General features: G+C 40.1%; 1 protein-coding gene across 6 annotated transcripts in view; it reads left to right on the top strand.

The window, feature by feature from the left end:
* The first annotated feature begins 1,008 nt into the window (after positions 1 to 1,008).
* The window catches only part of fynb (FYN proto-oncogene, Src family tyrosine kinase b), a 112,130-nt gene continuing 89,955 nt past the window's right edge, over positions 1,009 to 23,183 (top strand). For 2 of the 6 annotated variants that reach the window (XM_051960705.1, XM_051960701.1), the window contains exon 1: positions 1,010 to 1,180. The gene's annotated coding sequence lies outside the window, so the exon portion shown is untranslated. Of the gene's footprint in view, positions 1,181 to 1,320; positions 1,463 to 19,412; positions 19,505 to 19,757; positions 19,795 to 23,183 lie in introns of those variants that run through there. The other 4 variants (XM_051960708.1, XM_051960702.1, XM_051960703.1 and 1 more) reach the window with 4 other exon arrangements.

The following is a 23,183-nucleotide window of genomic DNA, read 5'->3' as shown; positions in this document are numbered from 1 at the left end:
TGTTATTTGCAATTTTGGGCTGTTTTCATTGGTTTTACTTGTTAATATCTGTAATTTAACAAAACAGAGATTCTTTAAAAGTTTACTGTTAAAAATATTGCTCTTTTGCAGTGTATTTGGACCGAAATTGACTTAAAAAATAACTACAATTTCCACTGTTTCATGTGGCTATAAGAGTGGGTAAAAAATGTATTTTGTGTTATAATATTTTTTGCAAATTGGGTGTCTTCAGCAACATTAACAATAACTGAAGGAATGTTGGGAAATAAATTTAGCTGTGACTGAACTGTTTTCCGACACCAGATGGCGCCGGAACGTTAAGAGAAAAGCAAAACCCTGCAGCTCATTCAGCTGTTTATCACTAACTCGAGAGTCAAACATCCAAGTATTACAAAAAGCAGAGATTTCAGAAAATTGTCATGCTATATTTAATTTTTCTACCTTGTCATTAGGCAGTTAGAAGCTTAAAAAGTCAAGAACCTACTTGTTTTATCGTGACTTCTGTATAAAATCCGTCGGAACTTCACATTCATTTCAGAAATGTTTACACTCAGTCCCCACCCTCAAACCTTCACTCTCCTCTGATTGGACAAACATCCCGTCAATCAAAGGACCAGGTCCATTATGTGGGCTTCGCTTGTTCCTGGAAAGCTCTGGATTTTTGGACTCTCTGAACAGTAAAGCGTGGCAATTCAAGAAAAACAGAAGTGACAAAGTTTGCTAGTAAGAGCAGGAATTGTTCACTTTGTTTTAAACAGATAGTGAAGATGATGTTTAGGTAATTGTAGTTGTAATATGGGTTGCACTTTGAATACATTCTCTAATTGTCGCGAATCCTCTGCCATTTGTCCTGTAAGCGCAACACTCGGGAATTGTGCTATTGATAATAACACAGTTTTTATTTCTATTTCCAATTAGATAAATGAATATCCAGTGTAGCCTGAACGCTTTTGTTGGTCCGTTGTGTCGTATGGTGTGTTACAGATTTCCGGCAGCCCATGAAGGCAGCAGCGGGTTCATTGTGGCCCTGCAGAGCTAACGCCATCACACGCAGCGGCTACGACGAGCAGCACGGCGACATCAGGGCCACCACAGCAGCGCAGTCCGTATTACTGTCAAATTATTTCACTATAAGGGCAATGGAATACAGCGCTGCGGATTATTAGACGCGTCCTAACCGGTAAGTGACACTGTTTTCTAATTTTACTTCTCATTCAGCTTCGGTTCTGCCTCCAAAGCCGAATGAATTACTTTGATTTTTTTTTGTCTCCCCCCAGTTTTTTCCATTTACTATTATTGACGTTTGGTGAACGTGCTTAGCCTGTTAGCTAGCTGCAGTTGCGTGTGTGCCGAGAGGATGTCCAGAAGAGGCGTCGGCTGTTTTTTAAATGCCAAAAGGAACACACACATCAAGTGTGTGTAACTGGGATGAAGGAAACAGTACCCGGAGCAAATTTGACAAGTAGGTTATCCACGGTCATTGGCCGAAAAACAAGTGTTTTGCACCACACAGGAGGGTTTTAGTTTTCAAAGCATCTTGACGCATTTTGATCCTCTGCTCGGTTGTTTACCATACCCCCCCCCCCCCCCCTCATCGCTCTCCTCTCTCTCCCCCATCATCATCATCATCATCATCAGCATCTCCTATTGATGCTCAGTGGAGTCAGATGAAGGACACAACCTCACATGATTCACTGACTGTGTTTTCACATGGTGCTCTGCTAACTTTAAGAAGATGCAGGTTGGAGTGTGTTCATGCTGACGATCAATGTGTTGTTGTGATAACACTACACTCTGTTCTCAACAAGTTTCACACAGCAACTCCTAGATCTTAATCAGGTTTAAATGCACCGTGCTCAGGAGATTTATAACCTTCTTCCCATTCATGTAAAAGAAAGTTTCTCCCTCCTTTCCCATTGGTAATTGGGGTTAAACACTCTCACCACCTCTATTTCCCTCTAAAACAATGAAAGGCATCCCTCCATCCATTTCCTCGGTCCATAAACCTGGTCAGGTCTGAACCGCAGCCATTTGTTCCGTGCCTTGTGTTTCCAAAATTAGTCTAATAGATTGTGTTGTCGGCCGCTGCCATTAAGCGCCCAACACTTTCTCTCTCTTCCACCACCACTTCATGAACTGTTCCTTAATGAATCAGGCTCATTTAGAACATGCGACACATAGCAAGCTTTGCCACTCCTAATGAATTTATTTTAGGTGGCACTATAGGGAGAACGGCAGAAACTGGAGGCTCTGTAATGTGATGCAGAGTTGTAATTTCCCCTGCTTTCTTTTGCCTATTTTCAGCAAACCAGCCTCCTTGGATTTTGAGCGGTGCCAGCAGCTGGCATTCAGCTCGCTGACTCCACTAAGTGTTAGATTTCTGCAGCAAGAAGAAGAAGAAGAAGCTGCCTGTTTCACTACCGTGTGATGTTGTGGCCTGCTGAGTTCAGGTGCTGCAGGTGCATCGTATGGCAGCGCAGCATATTTATCTGTGGATGGATCGGTCCCCGTGCTGCAGGGATAATCTCTGTTCAGACGTAGTAGTCTTGGAAACCGAGCTCAGGAGGCTGTGTGATTTGTGAAATACAGTGTGTTTTGTAGAAGCTGTACACACAAACACACACACACACAAATCGAGATGATTTGACGTGGGGTGGTAGCTGGCATTAATCATAGAAAATTACAGACGTTAAATAAAAATGTGTTTAATCAGGCATTTTTGCAGTAACGTTCTGTATGGCAGATGTCCCCGTCTGACTTGTGGCTTCTTGCAGAAACAATCCTTGTCTTGTCAGGATGAGTTAAGAGTTAAGAGCTGCTACTTTTCATTCTTGGTGCCATACAATAGGACGAGACACACGTTATCACTGTTAAGTCTGTCATGTTTATTGTGTATGTCTATTTAGACAGACGGCTTTAAAAAAAAAAAAGCTTCTCCTCCTTTTACAGTGTGGTGAAACTGCCAAAGCACTTTGTTGTATGAGCTTGCTGAGTGAAATAGAAAGGATCTGAGGACATTTATAAGGTGAAGCCCTTAAATATATATGTTTTTCCTTTTTGAGTTGCCCATCAGAATGTTTGTTTGCGTTCATCTCCAGCTCATCCTGTTGATTTTAATGGACAAACAGTGAGTGGGAAGGAGGTGACTGGCACCATCTTGGCTTTCTATGAGCACAGCGGTGGAGAACTCACTGCTGTCATCGGATTTTACTCTAAAAGGGGGATTGCAGTGGAGTTTTGTGCGTTGTTTGGCGTCAACTAAATACATTTTTAAACCGCATGAATGATATACACTACAAGTTAATTTAAGACAACTACATAGTTGCCTAAGTCTAAAATACTAAACAAGATCAAGAGTGATGAATCTTAGCTAGCTAGCTGTTATCATTAGCCGTAGATGGTATGGGAATGGCTAGTGTGACGTCACGGACCACTTCTGTGTCCTATGCCGCGGCGCACCGAATGAAAACACAATGGCAGTAGCGAAAGAACCGGTCACCTTTTTCACTGTGACATCTTATTTTGCGGATTTTCCGCAAGTCGGTAAAGCGAGGTCTTAACTCTTACAACTCAAACAGAGTTGTAAATGTTAGTGTGCTGGCAGGTGGTTTTAAAGGGAAAGTCCAAGTCACATAGACCCATATCCTAGTCAAGTCGAGTATTTTGGGCAGATTGGTCAAGCAAGTCCAAGTCCCCAAAACTGGGACAAAAGTCTCCCTCGGCAGACTTTATTCTTATAAATTAAAAGTATAAACTTATTATCAGAGACTTTAATCTCGACCACTTTTAGTTTCTGTAATGTGGCCCAAACACTCCTCGTAACACAAAAAGATAACATGATTCAAGCGGCTAATACTAGCTAGCGCACGTTAGCTCCCGGCGCTAAATGTATTTTCTAAGATTAGAAATCCGACTTACCTTATCAGTGTCAGCCATCTTCTCTTCTCCTTTTCGTCCAGAGGAAAGCGGTAGAAAGATATCGTTTTATTTACATCATTTCTATTGTTGCAACATGGGACACAACACAGCACCATTATGTCGTTGGTTTGGTAGGACACGGAAGTGACGTTTTTGGACACAATGACGTAGTTACTAGCCATCCCCATAAAAAAGATGGAGGTAGTGTGTCGGGGCCTCAACAGCGAAGTCAGTGCAGGCATGGCTTGAGACTGCCTTCTATGGAAGTCTGTTGGAAAATGGCCCTACTTCTCACCTGATTTGTTTGTTGGTTTTCATGATTTTATGGTCTCAGTTGTTAGTTTCAAGTCTGTTTCAAAATAGCATGATGTTCATTGAGTAAATTACAGTCCAGTTTAGAGGAAAACAGACAATAAGGCAGGGTATGTTTGAAGGCCGATCTAATTTGTAATCCCTACAAATGAAGCCTCAGGCCTACAGTCACGGTTGCTACGTCTGTCTCTTGTATACACCGTGAGGTGATGATGCTGCTAGAGAGTAAAATTATACATTCTCTGAAACAATGGACAGCCCACATGTTGGGGTTTGCAGGGAATTTATATGCATATTGTCTGGTGGTGTTGTTGTTTCACAAGACAAAGTGAATATACATGTTTGTTTGCAGCTAACAATACTCCGAGGGAAAGAATTAATTGGCAGGTTTCAAGGGGTAATTGACCGGAATGCTTTAGGAAAAAAAAGACATATTAAGAAAAAATTAGCATGGAAATAGAGATGGACTCCTTGGGGGTTTATTTTGTTGTTTTGTTGCTGATTATGGCTTCGTTAAGAGTCAGTCTATGCAATGGGAAATGTATTCTATCTTCTATCTGATTGTGTAAACTGATGTGAGTTCTCTTAGGAAAACCCCTGTTCACAGATTTAAATATGTCCTTTTGGTGGGCTTAATTTCCCTGTAAATGCGTTTTATTTTTGCTTTTTCTTTGTAATAATAAGTCTATATGCGGCCGACTTGAGGGGGCGTCTTCAAGAACGTTGGAGGCGATATATGTGTCGTATGCTTTAGGGGAATCTTGAGTGGGACACCTCCAACACAGCTGTGGTCTGCTGTACTGCTATGACTGGTGGGCTCTATTTTAACACTGACAGTCTATGATTTGTTATTTCACAGGAAAGATGAGTGTGACTGAAACTTTTTAAATAATCAATGCAGAGGTGATATATGTGTGCCCAACTGACATTTCAATAGGTTTTGAAAGAGCCTTGTTTTTGTATGTCTTGGGGATTTTTTTTAGTCATGGATAAGTCACATTTTTGTCACTCTAGAGATTATATAACGTCACTTTCACACAGTGTTAACCGTAGCTATGCAGTACTGTCAGATTGCACCTTTAATTCAGTCCTCAGTTTCCAAATTCAGCAAAGTCGTGTCGCTAAGTACACTGCAGTTTGTTCTTCGATGCTAAACTCTATGTTTATTTTCTCCCCAAAACTATAAAATGTCCTTTGAGCTTTGATAGAATGATGAGTCAAAACACTTTGCTTTACTCAATTTGATGGTGAAAACCTGCTCTGGACAACCATGTCCATTGTAGGACTGTGTAATATCATTCAGTGCAGAATGCAGAACAGAAAGCATTCCTTCACCTTTGGCACACTTAGTAAAGTTTAAACAGATTACAATTTAATAGATAATTGCTTTTTTCACCCCATCAAGCCACATTCAATACTCCATGATGACAGAATTCATGCAAAGTCTTTAGAAATGAACTGAAATCCCTCTGAAACATTCCGATTCTTTGCTTTGACACCTCCGACTGTGTTCAGGTGCAGCTTGTTTGCTTCGATTATCCTTAAGACGTATGTAGATTCTGATCCGAGTCCCCCAGTGCTGAGCTGAATTGATTGGACGCACACCTGTGGATGTGGGGTCCCATGATTCTCACGGTGTGTCGAGGTAAACATGCTGACTGGATTTTCTCCTCTCAGATAAGACTTTGAAGCATTTCTATACGCCTCAGTGCAGATTATGTTGTGTCTGTAGCGTGTATTTGAATAAAAATCCATAAAAATAAGCATAACCGTATGGAGCAGATTCATCCTTTTCCTCATGTTATGACGCCAACTTTAGGGACCACAGATTTTACAAAATATCTTTAAAAAGGTTGAGTTGAACGTATGCCTGAATATTTTCCATTCTTTTCCAGGTTTTCCTAATGAAAACAGCGTGCAACACATGTTTACCACTACGTGTATTTTAGTGTAGATCCGAATCCAGATGGAGATGAAAAGGACTTTGTTGTCGTCTGTGAATAGAGCCTCAGTCTAACCTCTTGAAGTGATTTAAACTTGCTTTGGTATTGATCCACTTTAGACCCGATTCAACCTGTACAACACCTGCTCTTCCTCCGACTCGGGCAACGTGGCCGTCATTCACCACGTTTTTGCAGCTTTGATTCATTCTGCCAGAGCGTATTGTCCTGTACACTTATGACACACTGTGATCCCATTGAAAGAGGTAGCAAATGGCTACATGGAAGTGCGTGTGCGGATAGTGTTCGCTGTGGTTCCATCACTCCTGACGTCCCTTTTGGTCACTGTCTGTCACTGTACGCTCTGTGGCCGGAGCCATTTTGAACAGATTTGGGCGTCTGTGCAGAGAGCTGGTGGCAGCATCATTTTTAAAGCTTTAATCCTCATCCTGTTGCAGCTGTATGTAACCTCTGGTCTCTGTTACTCAAGAATTTTTCACTTTACTGATCGTTAACAGACATTCTAGGAGTGTTTTTACCATTAATCATTGACTTCAGAGAGACTTGGAAACAAATAGTGCTGCAAATTTAAAAAGGCAGTGAAAATGCTGTGTGTAGTTTGTTTTGTTTGTCAATATTCTATGTTTGCTTCGTAAATAACTTGGAATATTAATTATTGATTGTTCGAACACAATCTTAACCAGAGCATTTAAACTTTAAACAGCTTGATTTTTGTCCAGTAAATGAGGAAGTACTTTTTTTGTTTCCTCTGGTCCTGGCCTCTCAAATGAAAGTATTTGCTGGTTGTCTTGGTCCCCTATGACAGTAGTTTGAATTTCTGGGTAGGGCTGCAAAATTAATCAAATATTAATCTCTACCACAATTTCGTCTTCCTGCAATTAAATGAACATGATCCACTGTGATATTGACGTTTTAAAGTGTGTGCTCTGCTCATGAAAACTCCGCTGCATGTCAAACCAAGCACTTCCTAAACTAACAGACGGCCGCCAGGGAGTGACTGAAATGTTTTGCTGCATCCGTGCTGCTTGTGCAAGAAATATTACGGATGATGTGGAAGAGTAATGTAAAAGAGACAGCAGACGGGCAAAGTCTAATGACTGGAGCAGGAGGTGAGGAGCTTTAAAAGTGATTTTAAAACAGATCTTCACTCATTGTGTTTCGGATTTAGTGCAAGTGATGCTAAGCAAGAACAAATCATATGCAAAGTGTGTAGGAGACTTGTGTCTGTGCGGCATAACAACACAACTAACTTGTTTAACCGCCTGACAAAATACTACAAACTGTAGTACAATGAATGCAAATTAATGTAAAGAGGAATAACGTCGCTAATATTAACTCGCTGAGTCCTTGTGCAGCATCAACTAAGATACTGTGTCCATAACAACGACGCTCTACAGTTTACCACCATAATCGTACAGCATGAAAGTGAAAGCAGCTCTGGGTGCTTTTCATTTGGGTGAACATTTTAGCAAAATGGTATTTATATTTTAGATTCCGGGAGATTTGAATGAACACTTAATTATTTAATTACGAAGATTTCTATATTAGCAGGTACATAAGTCATTGAATAACCGTGGGAAAAAATGCAAATATCTCAGATCTTTAGGTTTTGGACTTCTGATAATGAAGTTTGTCAAGTTTTTTTGGCATTTTACAAATCAAAGTATACTCAGCAGATTAGTTCATTGTGAAAATAATAGTTATTTGCAGCCCTAAAATCAACATATACTACTCAAGGGTTTGTGGTTACAAAGTGTTTCAGTCAAGTTGGTGACAGGAAACAGAAGTTCATTAGGAATCTGACTGCGGTTGTCAGTAGTAATCAACATTATAGGTTCCCCTTGTGCTGCCAAAACAGCAGGACCATCGAAGCATCAAATTTAGGAGTCCGTTGGCGTCTAACACTTGGTTTGTTGGCAGTGGACCCTTTAGACCTTGTGGCCTGTGGTAGGGTCTCCAATGGGTGAGGCTTGTTTGATGAGTTTGGGATCTGGTGACTTTTGATGTTAAATTAGCACCTTGGGCTCTTGGTCCTGTTCCTCGAGCTGTTCCTGAGCCATTTAAAGTGTAGCATGCTGCATTATCCTTGAAATTAGATAGGTGCTTGGTCTGCAGCAGTGTTTAGGTAGGTGCTCACATGAATGGCAGGAATCGAGGTTTCCCAGTGGAACATTTCACTGCAACAAGATGATGTTCACTTGTCATTGGTTTCAGTGTTGTTGCTGAGTAAATAAAGAGTTAAAGCCTGTCTGTTTCTGTGCACAGAGCTTCAGATAAACTCATTTATGCACAAGTGAGTTAGTGTAGCTCCCTCCACGTGTCATTTAGAATAGTTGGAGTAAACCTCCCGTGTCATCTTTGTGAGATCTTTGTCCAGGATTTGACGGCGTCAGATGGCGCTTGCAGTGGGTCAGATGAGCCCTGCTCATGCATTTCATGTTGTGGGGTGGGGTGGGGGGGGATTACAGTCAGCCGCTCCACCACTCCCAGCGTCACGCCAAAACCGCAGAGGTCAGAAAGACACCATAACAATGCTGTCCTTTGTGTCGCGCTTCCAGTGGAGAGAGATGAAATCGCTGCCTCTTCTCTCTCTCACTCTTTGTGCCTTTTTTATTCCCTGCTTTGGTGACTGAATCGTGACGTACGTGCAAGCTCAAATGAAGTTATTGTTACAGATGAGTAAATGTTGGGCCACGGATGAATGCCGGCTACGACAGAGCCAGTGGGGATATACGCTGACATGTGAGAGCAGAGCTACGCATCATATGATCGCCTCTGTTAGCCTGCAGTCCCTCCAGCGTCTCCCCATCACAACTGCCAGTTTTCTTCTCTACTAATTAAAAACAGAGGTTCGACTTCACTTTTGTGACACTTATTACATGATCCATCAGCTTCATTAAGAAAAAAAAGGGAATGTTTACGAGCGAGGCGTATGCCACTGGGTCACTGTTGCAGTGATAGCAGGGGAGGAAATGATGTGTGAAAGTGATACACTTGCATGAAAGCTTGTCAAAACGGGGCCCGTGGAGATGTCCGTCTTAGGGGTGTTTCTTCAAAGGAATTCAATTAGCAAGAGTTGTTTGTCTTGCTTCAAGGAGCCGGGCTAACACAGATCCTATCACGCACAAACCCCCTGATCAGCCCAACACTTCTACCTGTCGCAGCTCATCTTTGTGTTTACTTACGGTGTGCTCGAAACGTGCAAAGTGAGTTGGTGGCCGTCGAGTGTGGCTTCATTTCCTCTGAAAAGAATCACAGTTGCTCATTTACATCTGGAGTGCAGGCGAGGCACGAGAGCACCAGCCAGCTCGGCTTCCTCTCATATCCTGCTCGACATTTTCCATTTTTAATCTCCCTCGCTTTTTTTTCTTAATCTCTCCAATTCCATTTAGGTCTCAAGTCCATTTAGCCTTTATTCGTGAGTTCAACAGTGCACTGGAGCGCCTCGGTCTATATTTAAAACCTCACCGCTGAATAAATCGAGCAGAAATCTTTTAATTCTGCCAGCCACCACCCAACCTGAAAGTTTATACTGCTGCTGAAGCAGAGGAACGGCAATGGTAGGTTCCTGTAGCAGCTTTCAGCCGTATGCAGGCAGCTGAGCAGCTCGCCGTAGATCCCTGGCAGCTCAGAGTACCACAGAGTGATAACTGCCTCCATGCTTTATGCTTCCTCAGACTTTGTCCCAGACTGCAGATTAGTACTAACAAAGTACGCAGTAGCATTTACACTGTAAAAACTCAAAATCTTACCAAGTCTGTTCGTCGTATTTTTAGTCAAAATGTCTCATCCCACTTGATTTAAGATAGATTCACTTAGCAAGTGACATTTCAGAAAGATGGAGGGACTTGTTTTAAGACAATGCATCTTGAATATCGTTTTAAGTCAAACAATCTTGAAATTATCTTGTTTTAACCCTCCTGTTGTCCTGTGGGTCAAATTGACCCGTTGTATGTTTGAAAATGTAGTGAAAAAAATAATTCATAATGAAAACTTCCACATTTTCAACATTTTTGGGAAATTTTTGGTGGAAAAAGAAATGTTTAAAAAAATATTTCTTTAAGAACATTCAGAAAAAGTTTACTGATAAATATGAAATCACTTTAGATATTTTTAGGATTTTTTTGGAAGATTTTTATTCATTTTTTGAAAATATTTACAATTGTTATAAAAAATATTTTTTTAATTTTTATTTCTAGCCAAATTTGGAGATTTAAAAAAAACTTTTAAGGGAAACTTTTAAGGAATTTTCTTAATGAAGATTATGCAAATTTTTATAAATTTGGGGAATTTTTTGCTGAATTTTTGGATTTTTTTCAGACAAGGTATCAATGTTTTTCGTGCCCGTAAATGGGGACAACAGGAGGGTTAAGACACCTAAGCTTGACAATCCTTGTACAGTATAGCTTAAAATAAGTTTTCCCAACTAATTTTAAGATCTCATTATTCTAAATATCATATCTTATTTCAGAAAATTTTACCAAGCCATTTTTCACTTGTTCCATTGGCAGATTTTTTTTTCACTTATTTCAAGGTGAAAGTTCTTTGAAATAGTTTTCTTTTCCTTGTTTTGAGAGGGGCATTTTTTCCAGTGCAGATTTTTTTTTTGAAGTCTGTCCCACCTTCCAGGCTGCCTTTGCTTTGCAGTCGTTTCACTGAAGGATTATGCATGCAGCCGTCTCAAATCTGCATTTACAGCTGCTTTGCATTGATAGTGTGTGTTTGACAAAAATACAAGCAGCCGGAAAGTTAATGGGCAGCTAACAGGTGTGAAAATTATTTTAAAAAATACACTCTATTTTCTGTTTCTGTGACGGTTTCCTTTAAAGACCAACATCCAAAGCAGCTACAGCCTGCAGGTTTTCACATGTATTTTGCAACGGAGTTAAAAAAGCAAACCTTTCTTCAGTGGCACTTTTTTTGAAGGAATTGAACAAAGCACATGAGAGCATTTGGTGAGAAACACTTTTGGCACTTTAACCTTACAAAAAATCTTTGTCAGCATGGAGCCCGATGGATGAATCAGATGCTGATGTTTGCTTTTTGCAGATGTGGGACATGTCAGTGCTCTGCCCTGAAAACACTACATATATGAAAGTTCCAGCTTTTAAGTCACCTCAGACATGTATTTTTAATCTTTTAGTAGGACTGAATCAAATAGAATGAAATTACAATAGTGACAGCTGCAATTTTTAAGGAGGTGCAGTTTTTAATAAAGGTAGAATGCGTCACAATCTGGTGCTACAGAAATCCTCACTCTCTAAATGTTATTCTCTGTTTAGTACAGACAACAGCAAAAATCACATTATCATTTTATATGTGCAAAAATTACCATCCTCACTAATATCGCAACATCTCCTATTTTTATTCTGCAGGTTCTAGTTACATTTCAGTTGAACTATGAGCATGTTTCCTCAGGAAATTGTTTCACAGAGGTGGTGGTTGCCAACATACTAAAGCTGAGTATCACTAGACTTGACTTTAAAATAAAAAAGAAGTCATCATTTCCTTTGACAACAGTGTGGAGGCTTTATTTTAGGCACAGCAGGGCGACTCTGCTATAAAACGCTGCTTTACCCTCTGCACAGACTATAATCTAACTATAATTTCAGCTCACATATGAGCTCCAATTTTATAAATTTCATGGTAAAGCCATATTAAAGGTATTAAGTAAAATGTTGTATAATTTGTAGGAAATCCCTCCTAGTACATATGTTTTCTTCATTAGCTGAAATATTACTTAAGCAAATGAAATATTGTTAGCAAACGTGCCAACTCTTGAGTAACCAGACTCGGATTCTAATGAGTATTTTGGTAAAAGAATTAAATCATTAAGTGAAGCAGAAGCAAGCAGGATCGTGGTTGGAATGACAGTCGACATCAACTGTGTAGATGTTTCCTTAGAAAACGGCAGTCTAAATAAATCGAATGTGTCAAGCTGATTATGTTTAGTGAACTGTATTTAATAGTGGAGTCTTTGTCTTTTTTCTACAGGGTAAAGTATACAGTTTTTTAGTGTTAAAATAGAATTAGAGAATTGGAATGAATTTTACTGGCAAGTTCACGTATGAGCAATTTTTTTTCTCTTCCAAGTCTATGGACAGCAGGTGTTGCAAGTCAAATCACCAGTAAATGCCGCAAACCAAATGAATTTAAAAGTAATAGAAATCTTTACATTCTACAGGAATGTGCAAATTGTTCACCTGAGAATGTACGAGGATGCACAGTGTGAGTGATGATTTCTGCATGGCTCTGAGGTCGTGCGGTTCATGTGTAGTCTGTATCTGCAAAAGCTCAGAGCGTCTCCAGTGAACATCTTAAAGCTTTCTGCCTGCCAGTCAGAAGAAGGAATCACGTGGGCGTTGTTGTTCACCGCTAAAACGGTGGCTGAGGTGGGCGATGCACGTCACTGCGCTTCATTATTTATTAATGAAATGTTTGCCATAGTGGCAGGCTGACTGGTGACAAGTGTTTGCGTCTTGTGGGGAAAACAAAAGTGCCTTCTGTACGTATGTTAATGGCCTGGAGAGTTTTCATACATAATTAACTTGCTCTGGCTGTGTCTAATGTCATGTGTGTGAATGACAAAGGCGAGATTCTGTCCCAACAAAGCCTCCCTGTGCTGCTTGTGGAAATCTGCATTGCAAAGAAGCTATTATGTTTTATAGTTTCTGAATTTCAATATGGACGTTCAGATTTTTTTTTTTTTTTTTTTTGCTTCATGCCCTCAGATTTCCACTCAGAGCCCAGCGGAAGAGTGAGCGTTTGTGTGGAGCTCTCCCCTCTGAGCCTTCATCTTATCTCGGATAGTAACTGTGCGTCCTCGCCAAGAGCTTCTATTATGGCCAATTTCCACTGCAGTGTACAGTCTCCTGATCTGTCTGCTCTCCCCCGTGTTCCACTCTGCTCCCTGTTTGACTGTGCAGCGTCGTTTCTCTGCATTGCTGATGCAGCTGCAAGATGCTGACAAAGGAGATGATTGCTCACCCTGGCACCGGCGACATGCTGGCAGGCCGGACCTGAGCCTTCACCAGGGCCTGTTAAAAGGCTGCGACATCGCTCAGGGAGAGAGAACTATGTTGGCAAAGTCACAGGGCTTTTTCTTCACGATGCTCTGGCACATGTTGAACAACCCCCGGAGCAAAAGCTTTGAACATATATAATGATCAGGGTTGGCCTGTGACCATCATACAGTCATCCACAAGCTGGTGTTTTTTATGTCAGAGATGCCCCGGTGAAAAATGTACTATATTAGAAACAAATGGCTCTAAATCATTTGTAGTGAAATGATCATTTAAAAGAGTGGCGTAGCTGGAAGATACTTTCTCCCAAGATGCCAAAGACGCCACCGCTTCCGCAGTGAACAGAACTCGCATGATTTCTTCTTGTGAGCTTGTGGTTGAAAGGTTGAGGTTTCCTTATGCTGCAGCACAACTGAGATGCTGACTGCAAGAGCTCCTACACTGCATGGGATTCAAGATCAAACATAAAATTGATCATAGTAATTGTAGTAATTTTTCCACTGAAAGATGGGGTCTCACTGACTGATCTCTCATTCTGTCACGGAGTGTCTTGAAATCCTCGTTTTCACCCCGAAAGCAGCTAAGCTAAATCTAGGTTTACTGTGAGAAATAAAACTGATTCTGGATTTTTGGAACTGATGCTAATGCTGATTTTAAGGGTGTTAAAGATTCCAATAATAGGAGATCACCCAATAGCCTTTATAGCTACAGATATACATTGTAAATTGATATTTAGATGGGAAAATAAATGATATAGTTGGTGTTTATTGACTGCAGTAATGTTTTTGTACAAACTAGTTGACATTTAACCATGAGGACACCACTTGACTCTGCTCTGAGTCGTGATACGTGCTCTGCTACATGCGCTGCAAACAGAGCATGTTGTAAAACTGAAGTCTGAGCTGCTTTGCATGACAACCTATGCAGTGACACCATATCTAAATTACCCAAAGTATCTTTTTTCCCCCCCGATATTGTTCTATAAAAACTGTTTCTATACCAGAAAATAAATCTGGCAATACCAATATAGAAGTAGTAATGATATCGGCTGAAACAGTAAATTATGTGTCCATGTTTTCTACAGTCATGTCAGAATTATCATAGCTGTTATTGTGGTTGTAATTACAATAAAAACCAAACCGTCATTGAAAATGTATGATTTTCAAGATTCATGTAAATATAATGTTTGAAAGATTCTTAGACTTTGTTTAAGTCTGCTAAAAATATAGCTTTGAGAATCATTAAAAGTAGTGTTAAGCATCAGATGTTAGCTTTGCAGAAGATGTTTATTTTGTAATCCTCTTGTGGTCCTTTAGATTTATTCTCTGATTGCTCAGGGGATCCCAGACCCCTTGTTGGGTTTGATTTATTTATTTTTTTTGTCCATGTGAGTCTCGGTACAGTACTTGCATGCTGTGTGAATGCACTGAAAGAGCTGCTGGCTGCTGTAATCAGTCCTCCTCTCCACGCTGGCTGTGATGTGTTGCCTTCACAGTCACCAGACTTAGTGGGACAAAATCCACAGTCCTCAGATCTCAGGGGGGCCTCATGTTTCAAAACAGAGCCTGGCCTTTAAATATTTTGCTGCACTCGGATAAAATAACTTAAACTCCATTGGCAGATTTGCACTTGTACTGTGTCTGTACCTGCAAGTGTGACGTTTTTATCAATGTATTAAATTTAGTGACCCACTTTATTCGCCAACAGAATGTGCTATGCCTTTACACGACTGACACTACAAAGTAAAATTTCCTCATCGTCACCCACTCACACTGCCAATCTCTCAGGAGTTTCCCCCGCTATGTCCAGGGAGGCCCCACTGGGAATCACATCAGCTTTTAATTCTTCCTGTAAAGACCGAGAATCCGTCCAGCGCTTCTGAAGTGTTTGCTTGATCCAAAAAAAAAAAACCACCCTCATTTTCTTTCCTCTCGCTGTAATGCTTTAATCACCTGGCAAATCCCTCCGCCATGTGGAGTAGACGCAGAGAGCCAGCGCCGACAACATACAGGAGGCCTAATGTGCAGTGAGGATAATTGTCCATTTTAATCCACTCCTCAGCGGTTTCTGCCAGTCAGCCTCTCAGCTGGCGGCCCACTGGCAGTCCTGACCCGTCAATCACATCACATCTGTCAAGGCTCATGGGAACCAGGATGAAACATCCGGGATGTTTTAGCATGCCGTATCGTCACCGTGAACTTTATGACAGCGTTTGAAGAAAAAAAAAAAACCCACAGGCAGCAGGTTGTGTTATCACTACTGAGCCACCACACTGTCTGCAAGGTTGCTCTAAATCCACGTAAAGGATGTAGCCTGTAGCTGTAAGCTTTGCAAATGCAGCTATTATTGAAATGGCAAAGTGCCCTACTTACCCTTTAGAGACTAGCCCTGAAATGAACCAGAAGTGGGTGGCTGACTGCGAGCTTTATGTTAAACTGTACAAGGCAGAGTGAAAGCAGTCGCCCACCACTACAGAGACTTGGGTTCATTTCCCAGCAGGGGTGCCTCCGCCTTGGCCAGGACCTCCCTAAAGAATACAACTGGCAGTGCTGTTCGGTGAGTTATTCAGTCAAGAGAACATGTCTCTGTCGCTGAGAAAAGCTTCTTCAGCAGACCTGTTCAGTCATATTTCCTGCTTGTTTCCTCTCTTCCTGCACAAACTCTTCTCTTCTAGCCGGAAGTAACTCAGAGGAATCAAGGAAACAACAGGAGGAAAGTGAATTAGGCAGCTCTTTGCTTAAATCAGATCTATATAAGCAGTCTCTATCCATTTAAAAGTATGTGAACCTTTCAGTAGTCACAAGTAGGGCTGCAACTAATGCTTATTTTCACCGCTGATTAATCTGATGATTATTTTCTTGATTAATCGATGAGTTTTTTTGGTCTATAAATGACAGAAAATAGTGAAAAATCTCCATCAGTGTTTCCTAAAGACCAAGATGACACACACCGATCTTTAGTTTACTGTCATAGATGAGAGAAGATACTAGGAAATATTCACATTTAAGAATCAGACAACTCTGAATTTAGAGACTTTATCTCCTAAAGATTTATTTAAACTGATTAAATGATTATTAAAATAGTTTGATTCATATAATAGCTGACTAGTGATTGCTTTATGCGTTAATCATTGCACATCTAGCCACAAAATTACAGAAGGTATTCAATCTACTTCAGTTCTCTCGTGTTTGTAATGTGTATATAAAGTATAATAACAACTTTATGTGGCACCTGTTTAAAACAGAGTTTAGAGCGCTTTGACAGAAAAGAAGTATACTGAAGAAGACACTATCCCAAAAAAGGCCAGAGATTCATAAAGTGGAGAAATGGATTGAAACGGAAATGCAAAATGCAATATTTTGATATAAATAAAGCCATACAACCAACACTGATTGATAGGAAGGTCATAATAAAAGCAACAAAAAAGAAGGTTTACAAAAAGAAAAAGAAAATAGAGCATAAAACCATTAAAACAAAGGTAAAAATGACACAAAAAAGGGAGAATAAATGAGACAAGAGCATATAAAAGCAAGTCTGTTAAAAGGGAGTTTTAAGAGATTTAAAAGACAGACTTGTGTTGATTAATTTATCAAGTAATTCTTGAACTGATTTTCCATTTCAGAGCTGTTTTTAGTGACAAATATCCACTTAATGCTTCAAAAGTGGCTTTTAAGTTGGTAGTTTCCTCTTCCTGTAGAGCTGGATTCACAGCATTTCCAGTGGTGCCAAACGTGGCCCATAGTCGATGCACAAATAAAAACTAGAAAGGCATCATCAATCGGCTTATAATAGTATTTTAAGTGAAGTAGATACTGCTATTATTTCCAGTGAAGTATTTAATGTGTTTCTGCTTTTAGCATCTATGGGGAGCTGCATTGACTTCATCTAGACCACTTCACTTCTCTTGCAGAGTGTTACAGCAGCAAAAACACTTGTATGATGTCTTCTGTGGTACTGCAAGAGCTTTTTACAACGATAAAAAACAAAAGCCTTGATGATGTCATCTTGAAAGTCCTCCAGCTTTATGGACACTGCAGCACTGAAGTGAAATATGACTTTTTAAAGCCTCTCGTGTCCCCAGAGGGAGCTGTGTGAAGTCTGATAAATGTCCTCAAGGGCTTTTGAAACATAAAAACAAGAAATAGTGGTGTTGAGTTAGAAAGAAGTGAGCCACTCTGCTTGATGCTGTATGGTCCTAGTTTCATTAGCAGCTACAGCCGAGCCAACGGTCAGCTGCCAGGTTGCATTTTGGGTAATGTAGGCTTCAGCCCTGTAAGAATATCTGGCTTCATTAAATATTTTCGTTCCTGACAAAAGTAACATTGTGATATTTTGTTTTTTTTCTGCTGTATTGATAGAGGTGGTTTTGAAGGAAAGTGAATGCCCAAAGAAAATATAAAATACATTTTTAAAAAGCTGTTTACTGCGAATGCTTTTGTTGAATGTGAACCGTATGACACCTTTCTCATCTGGTGCAACACTGACAAACCATCCAAAACAGCTTGTCGCTCGGGACGGCATTCAGGCTGAAGTTTTGCATTCAGCACACAGAGCTTTGCGGTGCTGATTTTAATAGTCAAGAAAATTAGTCTTCTTGTCGCCTCTTGTGGCGGCAGCGATTGCAGGACACTGCTGACAGAGGACCTGTCTTTGGTCATCCTTTCTGTAGCCAAAATATTTCTGTACAACTGACATTTGTGTTCCCTTTTGAAACTAAATCTTCCTTTTCCCTCCTGTTGTTTGTGGAGCTTGCATGTAAACAAACCCCGTGTCTTGTAAATAATGTTGGAAGGAAAAAAAATAAGTCGGTATTTTCAAGAACCTTCAAATCTGAGTAACTTATATGATATCAGACAGACTTCTCTTGTGGATTAGTCATGGAAAATGAGAACCCTGCTTAAGTCAGCTGGTATCAGGCTACAAATAAGTGACATGGGATTGCTGATGCTGAAATGATATATTGTACAGCCTGGATAGAAGGTGCTGGAGTTGTACCAAAGGTGGTGTGGCAGTGACAGGAGCTCTAATGGAAACATACTGATGGGAGGTGAATTAAAGGACAAAAACGATTCAAAGTAACACCAAAACAGCCTCAATGCATCTTGACATTCATTCTCCAAGTTTCTGGAATTCTACTGCAGAGATAGACACAATTTTTCCAAAAGATATTCCTTCATTTGGTGTTTGATGATGATTAGGATGATCCAAAGTCTCCCACAGTGGGGTTGAACTTTGGTGACTTTGAAGGCCATGGCATTAGATTTGTATCATTTTCATACTCCTTGTGGTTGGAGTAAACCTGGAAAAAAGCACCCCTATTAGGATAAAGATGATCACTAAGAACAATTTTAATAATGGTAATCACTATATTTATGTAGCGCCTTTTAAGAACAGAGTAGACAGAATGTTAGACAGTCAGGGCAGAATAGAAAAGAAGGAATAACATTGAACAGCAGAAGGCCTGTCGGTCCAAAGAGGGTAAAATATTGTCAAAATAAACGATGTAAAATAATAAAATATCACATTCCAGTAAGGGAAAGAGACAAGTGGAATAAAAGAAAATAGAGAGCGCAGGGCTAAAAATGATGCAAGTAAACAAAGGGGAAAAATAATAAAATGAACAATAAAAATAGAAAACTTTGTATTGATTTGCAGTGACCCTTCCATTTAAGGGGACAAATGAACCCAAACACTTCCAGGAAGATGTCCCTACAGCATAACAGAACCACTAGATCTCCCCACTGTAGAGGTCAATGGGTCAGCTTTTTCCTTTAATCTGTCACCCGCCTATTTACAACACAATACTGAGGCACACAGAGAGGAGTGAATTTTTAAAAAGCTTGATTTTTCTGCTTGAACCCTGGCTGTACATCACAATCCACGCAGCGTTTTTGCCTTCCTGCCCGCTGGTCCTCGGTGTCAGGACTGAATCCGGTCCGTCTTCTCTGGAACCCGCTGCGTCTCCGGCCGCTCCAGTCGCCCATTCATCCGCCTCACGATCCGAGCGGCGGCAGAGCAGGATGACTGAGCCCGTTGTGTCTCCGCCCGGTCATGTGAAGGCTCCGAGTGGCTGAATGACTTTACCCCTGCAGCCCCACTGCCATTATGTTTTATTGGAAGAGGGGGAAGCTGCTTGAAAAGAGGGAGTGGGCGCTCTTTCTCCGGGGCTTCACACGCTCTCAGCAAAGCCTGCTGGGAGCCTGTCGCCATGACGGCCTCAGCCTACGGGGAGGAGAGGAAGGGAGGAGTGAGCGCAGACATGTGGGGCAGCCGAATGGAAATTTTCTGCTGGTAAAGAAGACTTAAATCACATGTTTCACTCGCACACTGAGGTCAGCTGGAGTATTTTGAGACTCGCTCGCTGCTCTTATGTACGGATCTCCAAAATAGAAGCCTCGTAACCTGCGGCTGAAAAAGCAGTTTTGTTTCTGGTTGAAAACTGTATGCTGTAGTAAGAGTTGATATTAGTGTTTCTTTTTTTTTCCCATTCGCTTGGGTTGATTTCTGAAGAATCGAGTCCACAGGTGTTTGAGATGTCATTGATAAATATGAGAGCAAAACACTGCAGACTTCACCGGAAAGTAAGAGCGACAAACCGCATCTGTTCTCATCCTGTTGTCCTCATTTCTAATTTTCTCTCTGTCTCTTTTGGGTGTGTTTTTTTTCTGTGATTTAACTATATATTATCTGTAATTTCAACAAACAGGAAAGATCTTTAACGTTGCAGTCAATTTTTTTTTCATTTTGTTTGTTTTTAAATCATTAATAAGCAGAATTTTTCATTCAAATCATAGCAAATATCTATAAAGTGCTGATATTCTGTTTTAAATACGATCAAACAATGTAGTTTTATGGTCACATATTGTCAAGGGAAAAATCACTATTTCTCAAAATACAGATTTTGATATTACTTACAGTTTTGGACATTTTTTTTTCAAGAGACGTTAATTGATGCTTTTTTTTGTGTAATTTTACTAAATGTTATCGGTAATTTAACCAAAGAGGGGAAATCTGTAAAATCACAGTTTTAAAAAATTATACATACATATTTTTTCTTTCCATAAGCAGGCAAATACCTTTATAAATATTTAGATTTTAGTCTATTTTAAATACAGTAAAGTGATGTCATTTACACATTGTAAAAGAACAGATTATTTTTTATACAAGTACAGATTTTTGATGTGGACATTATTTCTAGTTTTGACCTTTTTTATTTCATTTAACATTTTTTCCTGTTGTTTTACTAGATAACATCTGAAATGATGAAAAATGTAAATATCTGTAAAATAACAGTCAATTTTACAGTTGCAGATTAAAAAAATGACAGTTAAAAGTTGGTAAAACACTTTCATCATCTACATTTTGTTACACAGCATAAAAGCCACGCACACAAACTAATGCATGGCTTTCAGGTTGTTTCCCATCATGCCCTGCTTCACGTTTATTGATCTTGCCTGCGCCAGATAAACCAGTCGGTCTGTGGAGGCCTCGTTCAACCAATAACAGGAAATGTTCATGTAAGAGACCCCCACAAACACAGCTCTCCAGCAGCAGCAGCAGCTTTCCGTGTGGGCGTCTGCTGTTGCAGAACAAGCAGTTGCATCACATCGACAAAGCCAGCGTGCACTCGCAGCGTCGGTACCGCTCCGCTCCAGCAATCAGCGAAGCCGCAGAGACAGATTAAATTAGATTAGCAGGGCTGAGCTTTAAAGTCAAATCAGCAGCTAATGGGTTCTAACATATCTGGCAGCGGTGACAGCGCGTCTTTTGTAAATAAAGGGCAGTTAGGAGGCGCACCATGCAGTTAACCCCGACCCTCCTGCCACACAATGACTCCACTGTGTGATTCTGCTGTCAGTCACAGAGCTGGCAGCCACTGTAAAGTTTATCCACGCCTGCTGGACATTTATCCTGTAAATAAAAGTTACCACGTAGAGCTTCAGAAATGTCTTTTACGGTTTGGTTGTGCCCTTTTGTTCCCTGCAGTTTTTTTTCCTCACTGATTTGAGATTTACAAAGATGTTATTCAGTGGTAGAAGTTAATGAAAGAAAGGAGAGCATCAGCTGAATGCTAAAATAGTTGAAACAGAATGGTGGCTCTTTTTATTTCAGAGTGACTTTGTTCGGTCAAAATTGACTTGTTAGCTTTTTTTACTTCCCGGAGCTGGACTGTATTTTAGTGTGTTTTGCTAAGTTTCACAGCGACACATCGACATTTATTCAGCAGTGCTTATGTTCAGTTTACACCCTGAATATGAGCCGAGTTAAAATTCTGCTGCTGTCTTATTCAAAATTGGTACACAGGCATATTTTTGGAAAGTACAAAGCCTAATGGTTTGAATGGTGGAGTGCCGTGAACCATGAACAGCAAAACAGTTCAGGTTATCTTTTTAGTCACAGTGACATACTTGTTGAATCATTTCTTTCTCATTTCTTTTATCTTAAAGAGTCCAACAAACCACAAGCTTTTCATGTTTTCTATTAAAATCAAATGAATGTTGAGGGCTTTAACCAGTGGCTCCGAATCTCTTTTAGCTTGTAACACCTTACAGACAGCAGTGTGTGGTTGGAGGCCTTGACTATGTTACAGATGTGCGTTCCCGTCTGCGTTTTTTTATTCATTTTTTTGTGCACAAAGACCTTTTGTGGAAACGTAGAACTGCAAATTTGCTTGCAAAAGTGGAAATGTGACTTAAATGTCAAGCTGGTTGTCACCGAACAGACGAAAAGTTGTGCCGAATGAAAGTATCGGGTCGTATACATGAGGAAAATAAAGGAATACTGTAATTCCATTGTGTTTTCTACATATTGGTACCATTGGGCTCCGTCACCTCTTTGCATCCGCTTCTTCTGCAGTGATTTTACTACACCTGACTTGAGTATTAACTCAACTCTTAGTATTTAGATGACTGTAGGGAATTATTTACAAATTCTGTTTAAATGAGCGCTGCATTTGGATGCAAATGTAACCATCGTCTCCTCTCCAACCTTCTCAGGTGGTCTGATTTAAATAACTGTTTGAGGGCATGAATAGGTCAAATTATTCATTATTTCACAAAAACAACAAGGATCAGAGAGAATTCCAAGAACTTATGTAAATGTGTACAGCAAAACAAACATGTTTTCTTCTTAGCCCTCCTCTTAACCATCTCCTTGCCCCTCAGAGTTTGTCCTTTTCACTTTAAAGGGTCACAACACATCATCAGTATGATACTATCTACTGCTTGTCTCACATGGGCCATTTTACTACAGTACAAGAACTTTCTAATGCTTTCAATAATGTGTCTTTACCTATCTATTGGCAGGATCCAGCACATGAAACTGCTTTGAAATGGAATATTTTGACAGTGATGTGTTAGTACTTTTGCTTTCTTAGTTCTTCTTCCACCACTGATTATGATTTAGTTTTTAATTTAGTTTCTAGTTTTCAATATCTCCTAAACCAATGGAGGGAATTTCTGTAAATTTGACAGCAATTTTTAAATTTTGAGGTCAAATATTGACATCGCATCCATCTTATTCTTGTCAATGAGGTCCATGAGAAACGCCTGGTGGAATTTGACACAAATCTTCACTTGGGATTGAGAATTCACTGTGCCCCCATAAAACGTAGTCATGACATAAAAATTAAGTCTTTAATTATGACCAAACTTTATACAAATGTCCTGATGTGGCAAAGTGATGACATTTTCAATCCAACAGGTGAAAGGTCTGCTTCACTTTGAAGTCATAATGTTCTGCCAAAACACTTTTCTAGCCATCATTCAATGCCGTAACTGATAAACAGAATAAAAAATGTGACTATATTTCTGCTTCTGATACAGATTGGGTGCTCACTTGTTCAACAGTGTTCCACATGTATTAGTCGAGACAGACATGGATGTAAACTGCAACTTAAGTTGGCAGTAACATACAACCGCAAGGTGGTAATTCTAGTTTGCTGACTGTTCTCAGAGTTAATTTTAGTGAG

This window comes from Acanthochromis polyacanthus, chromosome 16 (assembly GCF_021347895.1).
Source record: "Acanthochromis polyacanthus isolate Apoly-LR-REF ecotype Palm Island chromosome 16, KAUST_Apoly_ChrSc, whole genome shotgun sequence".
Lineage (NCBI taxonomy): Eukaryota > Metazoa > Chordata > Actinopteri > Pomacentridae > Acanthochromis > Acanthochromis polyacanthus.
Note: the sequence above shows the minus strand (reverse complement) of the source record. Positions and strands in the feature narration are given on the sequence as shown.